General features: G+C 48.6%; 1 protein-coding gene across 3 annotated transcripts in view; it reads left to right on the plus strand.

The window, feature by feature from the left end:
* CELF3 (CUGBP Elav-like family member 3) overlaps positions 1-7,466 on the plus strand; it is an 82,300-nt gene extending 74,834 nt beyond the window's left edge. For 2 of the 3 annotated variants that reach the window (XM_083715883.1, XM_083715885.1), the window contains exon 13: positions 7,032-7,466. The gene's annotated coding sequence lies outside the window, so the exon portion shown is untranslated. Of the gene's footprint in view, positions 1-2,464; positions 3,250-7,031 lie in introns of those variants that run through there. The other variant, XM_083715884.1, reaches the window with a different exon arrangement.
* The last annotated feature ends 3,085 nt before the right edge of the window (positions 7,467-10,551 follow it).

The following is a 10,551-nucleotide window of genomic DNA, read 5'->3' on the forward strand; positions in this document are numbered from 1 at the left end:
CCCTCCAGAGACAGCCGGGCTACAACTTCCATCACCATCCCTGCCCATTGGGGGGGGCCACGCTAGCCGCTGGGGCTGTTGGGAGTTGGAGTCCAACAACACCTGAGTTTGGGGGCCACAGATTGCTCCTTCGCTGTGCTGTGTGTTCTGGCTGCCATTATTCTGCACAGTGTCCACCCAGCCACTAGGGAGCGACACAGTCCTGGTCATATTTTTTTTTGGGGGGGGTGGAAGATGTTTCAAGGTGGAGGGGGCAGAGAAGGCAATATTTAAATCTATGTTCAACCAGTTCTAAATACGAGGAGAGTACGGTGACGTTCAGCCAGCCTTAGCAGAGCAGAGTTGGCAAGATCTCAAATTAAGCATTGGTGCTCTTGCATTTGAGAGTGAGGGGGCCTGGACAAGTGTGGGGGCACTGGGGGGGCAGCAGCAGAAACAGCTAACAGTGCTGAAGAGGCTGCCGCCAGAGCCATCTTTATTTACCCAGAATGCCTCTGGTGATACTTCTCTTTGCCTCGCTGTGGCTGAGCTCTGCACCTTTGCAATTTTCGGAAAAGAGGTCAGCGCCAGCCACAGGGCGCCTCCTCTGAGGCCGCAGGGCCTGATGCTGCTGTTGTGATTCTGCACGAGTCCCTGGTCTGGGCACCAGGTCTAGGGGTCCCAGGGTGACAGGGCACCCACACACAAAAAAGAATCGTGGGTGTTTAGCACCCACAGTGCAGGGCTGTGACGCGACCTCTGCTTTCTACCAGACAACGTCGGAGACCCTGGCAGCCCTTGGAAATGCCGTGACGCCATGATGTCACGTTATGTCACCATTGGGCACCCATAACCTGGGGCTCAAGTCAGCGCCCCGACACAGAGACCATGCGCAGCCTCCTCTAAAGGCGTCAAGAGCAATTGGACAGTCCGATCCCTGCCGTTGTGGCTGTGTATTTTAGGTCGGAGGCTCAATATAGACCTGCATGTGAGGAGGGAGGGGGAGAGAGGACAGGATTCACTAGTGTCTAGGTGTGGTATGACATCCATCCCCATCGTTCTGCCCGGACACTGAGGTCCAGCTCTGAGGGTCTTCTGGCGGTTCCCTCATTGCAAGAAGCCAAGTTACAGGGAACCAGGCAGAGGGTCTTCTCGGTGGTGGCGCCCGCCCTGTGGAACGCCCTCCCACCAGATGTCAAAGAGATAAACAACTACCTGACATTTAGAAGACATCTGAAGGCAGCCTTGTTCAGGGAAGCTTTTAATGTGTGACATTTTAATGTATTTTTAATCTTTGTTGGAAGCCGCCCAGAGTGGCTGGGGAAACCCAGCCAGATGGGCGGGGTACAAATAAAAAATTATTATTATTATAACCTGTCACACCATGCCTTTGCTTTCGTTCGCATTTCCCCACCTACAGATAAATCTCTCCGGGTGTGACGCTTCTTTGTCAGGTGTGACAGGTGGCGGTTGTCCTCTTGTGCTGGCCATCCCCCCAGGGGACCCTTCTGGGTGGTTGTTTTCAAATCAAGGAAATCTTGTGAGCGCGCGTGTTTTCTCCTCCTGGTATGTTTAAATTTCAGGAGTCAGTTCTGGGATGTTGTCTCCTCCAACCTCCCACCCTCCATCAGTTATGGCCCCCTTCCCATTCTGGAGTGTTACAAATTCATTCTTTTTAACCCAAGGAGTTGGCAAAAAGTTCAACAGAGGCTGGATTGCAGACAGACATGTTGGCCTAGTTGCCCAGGGCAAGTAAGGATCATCTCCAGTGGTTGGGTTTCAGAATACTGTCAGAAATGAGTTTGGACAGGTGGGCATCGTTTTTTTCCTTTTGTTTTTTTTTAAGGGAACAAACGAAGATTAAAAACATTTGTAGTTCTGTTTGCCAGGCAGCTTGATGAAATTGGGAAAGGTGCAATGGAGATGAACGTTATTTTTTAAGTAGTGGATTTGTATAATTCGTCATTATCAGATTGTGCCTCGTCACCAGTCTCACTTAAGGACCATTGTCAGTTGTGGGTTGTGCTTTGGGGTTTTTTTAAGCCAAGGGGGGGGGGAGTCTAATCTCCCTTGCAGTGACTGGGACTTGTTCCCCCACACCTGTCCTAAAAGAATCAAGGGACATTTTTTCTTAAAAAAGGAAAGTTGTGACAACACAATCCATCCATTTTCTTCCCAATGCATGCTGGGAGTTTACAAGTGACCAGAGCCGGAAAAACCCCCTGTCTCGTGTCTTCTTTCCATGTGTCAGTAAGCAGTGTCGTTTGACTAAATGTCCTTTTTATTTTATTTTTTAGAAAACCCTTTTCTTATCGGTGAAGTTGCAAAAAATAATAATTAAAGAACCGTTCGTTTTTCCACGCGCGCACACACACACAAAAAAAACAAACAAAAAGAAAACCAAATTCCCGTTTTTTTTCTTTGCTGCTCGAAACCACGCCCACCCCTCCCTCCCCCCCTCTCCCCCCCTCCCTCCCTCCGACAGGGTGTTGCAATCATATCTTGAGACGACTCTGTTGCTAAGCCAACCCCTTCGCCTGTCGCGAGAGACGTAGCTCCGCCCCCCCCTTGTAAGTTGCATCCTCTGGAATGAACAAAAAGAAAAGTGATTGTTATTATTATTCTTTATTATTTGGAAAGAACAAACAAACAAAAACGTCATGTGATCCGAGCTGCACTCTTTTTGCATGACGTCTGCGTGGTTTAGCGTTTACTGGATGTGCCGTGATTTTCTGGAACGTAGTTTTCGTTTGGTGAACTTATCTCCCCCTCCCTCCTTTCCCCCCCTTCCCATGCCTCCCCCTGCACAGCAAGCCCCCCCTCCACCACACACACACACACACACACACGTCCCCCTGCACCCACACGTCCCCCCGTCTCTGCCCCCAAACTCCAAAAAGAGAGTCTCAATTCGATTTTGAACTGGGCGCTACCTCTGCCCCTTCCATCCCTTAATACTCCAAGCTGCCCCACCTGAGAACACTGCCTCACCATCCAATTTTCCTGTATTTGGTTTCGGTCACCTTTTCTACCGCTGTCGTCACCATATTGCTGTGGCCTGTTCTTTTCTATGATTTTCTTGCCTGTGCTGTGTGTTGTTCCTTTTTTTTTTGCCTGTCTGTACGGTTGTTTCTTAATCTCTCAGACGCATTTGGCTGGTGGCTCTGTGCAATTGGTTTGTGCTTTTTGTTCTGTGGGCGAATGTTAAAAAAATTATTTAAAAGTTTTCCTTTCCTCTCCCATCCATTCCCTGATCCTGTCTCTCTCCCCCCCACCACCACCACCTTTGCTACATGGGATCTCAGGCGCACTCGACACACGTTTTGTACCTGTAAACTGGTCCGCCGGACCAGATCCCAATCTTCCCACCCCGGGGCGTGTAAATTGGATAGGAAGGTGGGGCCACACAGCTGTCAATAGCAGTGACATCCAAGGCAACAGGGTGACCAAATACGATACGATATCAATATACACTCTTTATATAATATGAAATATATTAAATCCATTAAGAGTGCATATTTTGTGACTTTCAGAGATTCATAAGTTTTCTGTTTATGTGATTTCATATATTTCATATTATACAAAGAGTGTATATTGATATCGTCTCATTGTATTTGGTCATCCTGTTGCCTTCGATATTACTGACTATTGTTTGCAACACAGGGGTTAAATTGTTTGGTTAACCGCAGTGACATTACAAGACGCTGCATTTTGAAGCGTTATGTTGGGACTGTGAAGCATAGCACAGAGCTACTGGAAGCAAAGAAACTGCACCCTGTATTTTGGCCACCTGCAAACTGAACAGGAACACTCTGCTCACCAACTGACAAGCAGGGTCCAATTCTTCCAGCTGCAGGGGTCTGATTTGCCAGCGTATTGCCCACAGTGATATCACCTGGTTGACAGGCAGGTGTGGTCTGAATAAAACCACTTTGGAGGCCAACTTGGGCACACACACCCAAGGAAGGCCAAGACTGGGTTCCCTTGCCCACCCGGTTTAGGTACATAGTGCCGATTTGATGACTGCAGAATAATTACCGTATTTTCCGCTCCATAAGACGCACCTGACCATAAAACGCACCTATTTTTTAGAGGGGGAATGCAAGAAAAAAATATTCTTTAAAGGGAGCGCTGAGCAGAGCCTGTATGCATCCCAGGCTCTGCTCAACGCTCCCTTTCATGAGCCGCATGGAGCGTGTGTGTGGCACTTGCAGGCTTTCCCCCAAGAATAGCCCCCAAGAGCCGCACACACACTCTGCGTGGCTCTTTAAAGGGATCGTGGCTCTTGGGGGCTTTTCGGGGAGGTGTGGGAAGAGACTGAGGGGCTAAGCCAGAAGCTAGAACAGCAAGAGTGAGCGCTGCGCAGCGATCCCTCTTGCTGTTCTGGCTTCTGGGATAGCCGCGCAGCCTGCATTCACTCCATAAGACACAGACACATTTCCCCTTACTTTCCAGGAGGGGAAAAGTGCATCTTATAGAGCAAAAAATATGGTACCCAGTGAAACGGGTCAGGAGCTGTTCCCATCACAAACCAGGGTTTTGAAGGAGGGCTTGCAACCATAGTGATTTGGAGCACAGGTCTGAGAACAGCAGAAAAAGGGGGGTTGCATCATATTCCACGAGTTCGTGGCCCTCCCCAAATTGCATCCATTACTTTGGGGCAAAGGAAAAAGACACAAGTCAACAGTCTTGTGTGGCAAAGGTGATTCTCTCCCCCAACCCTCTCCCCCCCCAAAAAAAAAACCACCCTGTGGGCTGTGCTCACAATTCACCTGCCTCCTCCTTTACCTGCCCTCTCAACACTCATGGTCCTCTGCCCCATCCTGACCCCCATTGGACTGCCTGCCTGCCTGACCCACTGCCCTACCCCGTCTCCATCTCTTTGACCTGCTGCATGAACTTCTTTCTCTCCCCCCTGGCCCCCTATTATCATCACTCCCTTCTGCAAACCTATTGGGTACCACTGCCATCCATCCATCCATCCCGGAGATTCCTGATTGGCTGTTCCAGGGCAACCGTTGCCGCCTGCGGAATCTCACATCCCGATGTGTTGTTGTGCTTGGCCAGCCGGGCTGTTCTTGTCCATGAGAATCCCCAGCTTCCAAAAAAAGGCCTCTACCTTTTCTTTTCTCGTCGTCGTTCTTTATTGTCGTCATGGGTTCTTCCCGTGTGTTTGCTTTCTTTCTTTTTGTCGTCGTCGTTGGTGTGTGCGTGCGTGTGTGTGTGTCTGTATTTCTAGTTGCTAAAAAATAAAGCCTCGTGGGGTGGGGCTCGTGGCCAAGGCCGTGTGGAGGCCGGACCCCCCCAGTGATGGGCTCCACAGGGCGGCGTCTCAACGGGGGTGGGGAGCAAGGCCCATCAAACCGGTCATTTCAAACCGCCAGACACGACAGACCCACCCACCCACCCAGAAAAGGAGGGTCGTTTTCTGCTTCCACCGCTCCCATGACTGCAACATTCTTTAAAGAACTTTCTTGAGTGGATTATCGTGGCTACAACCTGGGGTTTTAAGATGGGGGGAAGCCAAAAAGAGTCAAAACCCCCATAATATTTAATGCTGTACTGTTTTTAACACTTGATTGGGAGCCCCCCAGAGTGGCTGGGGAAACTCAGCCAGATGGGCGGGGTATAAATATTATTATTATTATTTTAAAGCCCAAGGCAGGTAGAACAACACGAGGGTTATCTTTAAGACCAAAACAGAGTTTGGGGCAGAGGTTAAGAAAAGGGGGGAATCTTCCCTGACCACAATTTATAGGAGCCAACTGCCTCCTCCAGAGATGAAGGAGGGGTGGAATGTGACAACCTGAGAGCAGGGTTCGGCCCACCACTCTCCATAAAAAGCCAAAACTCCGGAAAGTCCCCTAATGGGATCAGGTTCCTCGTCGGCTGCCATCTTGCCATTCTCCATGGCCTTTGGAGACACGGCAAAATGGCAGAACAGAGCTAATTGGATGGTCCTAAGCGGGTGTCTTGTACTAGAGGGGACTCTGTCTGCTGGAATCTTGGGACGGTGTTGGTGGGGAACAGAGGGAAATTTGCCCTGCTTTGTGGGGTGGAGGCAGAGAGACAGAAAGGAGTAAGATTAAGATCTGACTCACCATCAGCGCCATTGCCTCGTCCTGCAAATCTAACCACAGGCGTTTTTCTGTGGCTATTCCTAAAAGGTTCTTATTACTATTATTAATGTACGTTTACGGAGCGCAGACCAGCTGCCTTCCCCCTGGGGGTTTCGCTGGCATTTTTTGAATGCAAATCCACCCAATTCGCACCGTCCAAAATGAGACGTGAACCGAATCGCAGCAATCCTACAAAAATTCGTGCTTCTCCAAACTTTGCAGTGCAAAATTCTTACTAGATAGAAGTCTGCACCAAGATGCAAACTTTAGTGTGAATCACACACAAACAAATGCATCCGATTCGTGGAAATCGCTTGCAAAGATATGCTCGTTTTTAGTCCAAACCTCGCACAACAATGTGTGCGCAATGAAAAATTCACCCCTAACACGAATTTTTGCAAGGCTTTCTCTAAAAGAAATAAAGAATGTGCAAATTGCTGAGGAACACGTGGAAAACTGAATTTAAGACTGGGGGAAATGAGAAAGTGATGGAGCATAAATGTCGGATCCATCCTTACTTGACTGCTCAAAATTTACTAGATGTTTTAATCGTGGCTGCGTTGTTCGGCCAGGGAAGGAATCGCAACACACCCTCAAAACGAGATTTATTGACATACATCCTCTGGCACAGTCAAGGGGGGGCGAGGACTCTGGAGGCCAGGGGAGCCTCTTCTGTGGCCCCCCAAGTGGGAAGCAGCTGCAGAAGACGCAGCCTATTCAAACATGGCCGCCTCACCCAGGTTGGGCAGAAATCGAGGGGAAGATTTCGATCCCAGGACTCCACGCAAACCACCCTCCTCTGTCTGCATGTCCTAGGCTTCCGAGCACCTCAGATTCTCAGTGACCCAGTGGCTTTAGCTGGAAAGAAAGACGTTTAATATATATATCTCTGTTCTTTTTCTGTTGTTTGTTTCCCCTTCTCTCTTTTTCTAGGTCTGGAGCTTACTGGAGGAACAAAGCCCCCTTGATGTCTCCCCCTCCCCTCCTGCCCCCTTCCTCTCTTCCTCTGCTCTTCTTCCTCCTCGTAGATAATAGGAAAGCCACTGGCTCTCTGAGATCGAGGGGCACCGATTTCCTCACTGGCCGGAGACCCGGAAGATCCCCCTTCAGCTGCTCCAACCAAGCCCCTCTTTGAGGACGGGATGAGCGATGAGACGGGCTCACTATATATCTCTCTATATATATATCTCCCCTTCTGCCAGCCACAGGGCTTTCCCCACTCCCCACTCCGTCCACTCCAATCCTTGCCCCCTCCCTCCCCCCAACCCAGCCAAGAAGAACTGCATTGTGGGAACCGAAGTCACCAAGACATGCAGCTCAAGAAAGCCCTGCTTAGAATAATAATTTAAAAAGCAAGATTCAAGGCGGGAAGAAATTTAGGACAAGGCAAGCTTGGATAGAAGAAACGCCAAGACAGATGGACTCAGGACCAAACCGGAGAGGAACCCAGCCTCACCTTTGGGGTCCTCAGCCCTTTTGCTCTTGCACTGTTAGGGTGCAGCAACCTAGGGACTTGGGGGGGGCTAAGGAATGGGCCAATATAGGGGTTTGCGGGCAGCTTGTGGGCCTCCGATAATCCACTCTCCACCCAATTTCTTACACCGATCCAGGCAACCTCTCAGGAGGTGAGAGAAAGCTTTGCTCAAACGGAAAGGTTGATTTTTTGGGACCACGCAGGCTAGTGTAAAACAACCCAAGCCCAAAGGAGCTCTGCACGAGTCGCTGCCCTGAGACAAGTAGCTTTTTTGGGAGAGGTGGGGGGTTCTGTTGGATACTCGCCGCTGCAAATATCAGCAACCGGCCCACCATTTAGGAGTGGAAACCTTTAATCATACGATGCAGGCATGCAAGAGATTATAGGTGTCAATATTTTTCAGATATGCTGCTGTTTAAAGCCACAGGAGCACTGGTGGAAATAAAAAAATAGCCTGTCCAGGCCCTCTCTCCCCACCGGGCTTTGAAAGAGCATGTCGTCATATTCCCCCACCCCTGGAAACAACAACCGCAAAACCGCTCTCCCTCTTCTCTTCTCCTGGAAACTTTATCGCCGCCCGCCGTATCTGCATTTGGGGTGGATGGATCAGAGTGGAAACTTGTATTTTTTCATATCAAAGGGAAATGTGCCTCTCCTCCACCCCCCAAGTATCTTGGAATTGCCATTCAGGGATCCAGAAATGCTTCGAGGATGGAGGAAACCTCTAAGAGGAAGGAGGGGGTCAAAATAACCCAACAACTCGATGAGAAAACTTTTTATTTTAAGCCTAAGATGGCATGTGAGGCTCCAGGGACCCCAGCCGAAGTGATTAAGACAGAGCAACAAAAACTTGGAGGCTTTTCTGGTTGTGTTAGGAGAGGTCCTCTCTGGAGGAAGAGCCACATGCAAACCTGAAATTAAACCCGAACTCTTTTGGCCACTGTTTCCTGCCAGCTTCCCTTTGGGCAACACAGTCTGGCTGATGTAGGAGAGCCTTTCAAAGCAGGACACCAAAAACCACCCAGTGGGGAAAATGGAAACACATGGACTTTGAGTATCCGGCCAGCCAGAACTGGAGGGCAATGAAAATGCGATACTCCTTCCCGTTGTCATTCAGCGTATCCCTCACAAGATGAGCAGAGACAGACAGACTGGATGCAGCCTATGCCCCATAAAGAGGCCGGCTGCAAGATCTCTGGGTTGCCCACCTCTCCAAATCAGCCCCAACTCTCTCTCCAAATCAGCCGCGAGGTTGCCGCCAAAACTTCCCAGCATTCCTGAAGCCACCTGCGTCCATTTCGGCCAAGAGATCTTTTGGATTAACCACATTTTCTGCCAGCTGTTTCACAGCTAATCTTTCCGCTCATCCCCCTCTCGCCATGCGAATCCATTCTTTGGTTTTTTGGAGAGGGTGAAAGAAAGGCAAAAAAATCGCGAGAGAAACCAGACCTTAACCTTCGTATCTCCATATCCAAACATGTGAGGAGGGCCAACTGCAGTTTTATACACCCAGTTGTCCTGCAGGGCCGTAACACAGAGCTGCTGTCCAGACCTTGTTTGTTTGGGTGGTGATCCGAAGGCACGGAACGGACTCAACGCTCGCCGAGAGGGCAAGTCAAAGGATTCTCACCAAAGCTGGATCTCCAAACACAGGGTGTCTCTTCCTAGGTTAAGCTCCTTGCTTACCAGAAATTCCCCATTCTCGGTACTGACTGAATTACCCATTCCTTATCTTTCTGCTCTGTCAGACCCCAGACCCAAAATACTTCTCTTCCCTTTCTGCTTAAACACACCCCACGCTCACTCTCCCCTCTTGAGTAGTTTGGTGTGTGTAAAGTTAACCCAACAAGCCCAGAGACCAAAACCTACTCATGACTCCTCCGCTTGCCCCCACTGCAAAACAGAAGGTCTTGTATTTATTTTTACCTATGTCTCCCCTAAGGATGGAGGGCTGGGGATATCAAACCATAATCTATCTCTCTCTCCCTCCGTGCTCAGATACCTCTCATGCTCACAAGCCCTCTGAAATCAAGGTTATATACCATGAGGAAGGAAAGAGAAGAAAAAAGAAATATATGTTTACAAGTCTCTTTTGCTGATCCAGTAATTGTAAATAATTCCATTGCGATTAGCTGCAATTAAATTTTAAAAAAGGGATTTCCTATCCATCACCATGTTAACTTTTCTGATTTTAGAGGATTTTTTAATCTTTCTTTCTTTCTTTCTTTCTCTTTCTCTCTCTGTCCCTCTCTCTTTTTCTTTTCTTTTTCCCTTCTAGGGTGGGAGGTGGGTTTACTGCTTGGACATTCTATTTAGAAGGAGAAAAGGGAAAACATGAGGAAAAAATAAAGAAGGGGGGGACCCCCAAAATCAGAAGAACTTTTAGTGATGAGGAATTTAAAAAAAACAAAAACGAAGAGTTGGATTATATGTTTCAGACAATATCAATGCTTAAGTTATTGATTATTTATTGCCACTTTTAATAATTTAATTTTTTCTGTCTAAATAAAATTAAATGAAAAGCAAATCCAATCTATGTTGCCGTCAATTATGATAACACACTATATCGGGGGGGGGGCGGGAATCAGAAAGATCACAAAGAAACCATCAAAATGGAAAGATACCCCCCCTCTTCCTTTTGGCACGACATTTAGCAATCCCTTGTTAACATACACAAAACTGTGAACATGCGGATGTTCATAGCATTGCCTTTCAAAGAAAGATTGGTACTGTATGACACAATAAAAACATTCCCACATTCAGTGAATCCAAACCTCATCCGTTGCGAAAACGCTTTCATAAAGTTCATTGCATCCTTTGACTTCATAGCAGACCCTGGCAAGAGGGTAGCTTGGGATGTTCCCAGTTTACAGCCTAGGAAAACTGAGGCAGAGAGCGTGGCCGTGTGGCCTCGGCTCAAGGCTGCTGGGGCAGGGCTTGAATCCCTGGCCACCATCCATCGCAGGATGTGTACACACA

The sequence above is a fragment of the Podarcis gaigeae genome (assembly GCF_964106915.1).
Source record: "Podarcis gaigeae genome assembly, chromosome: 16".
In the NCBI taxonomy this organism is placed as follows: Eukaryota; Metazoa; Chordata; class Lepidosauria; order Squamata; family Lacertidae; genus Podarcis; species Podarcis gaigeae.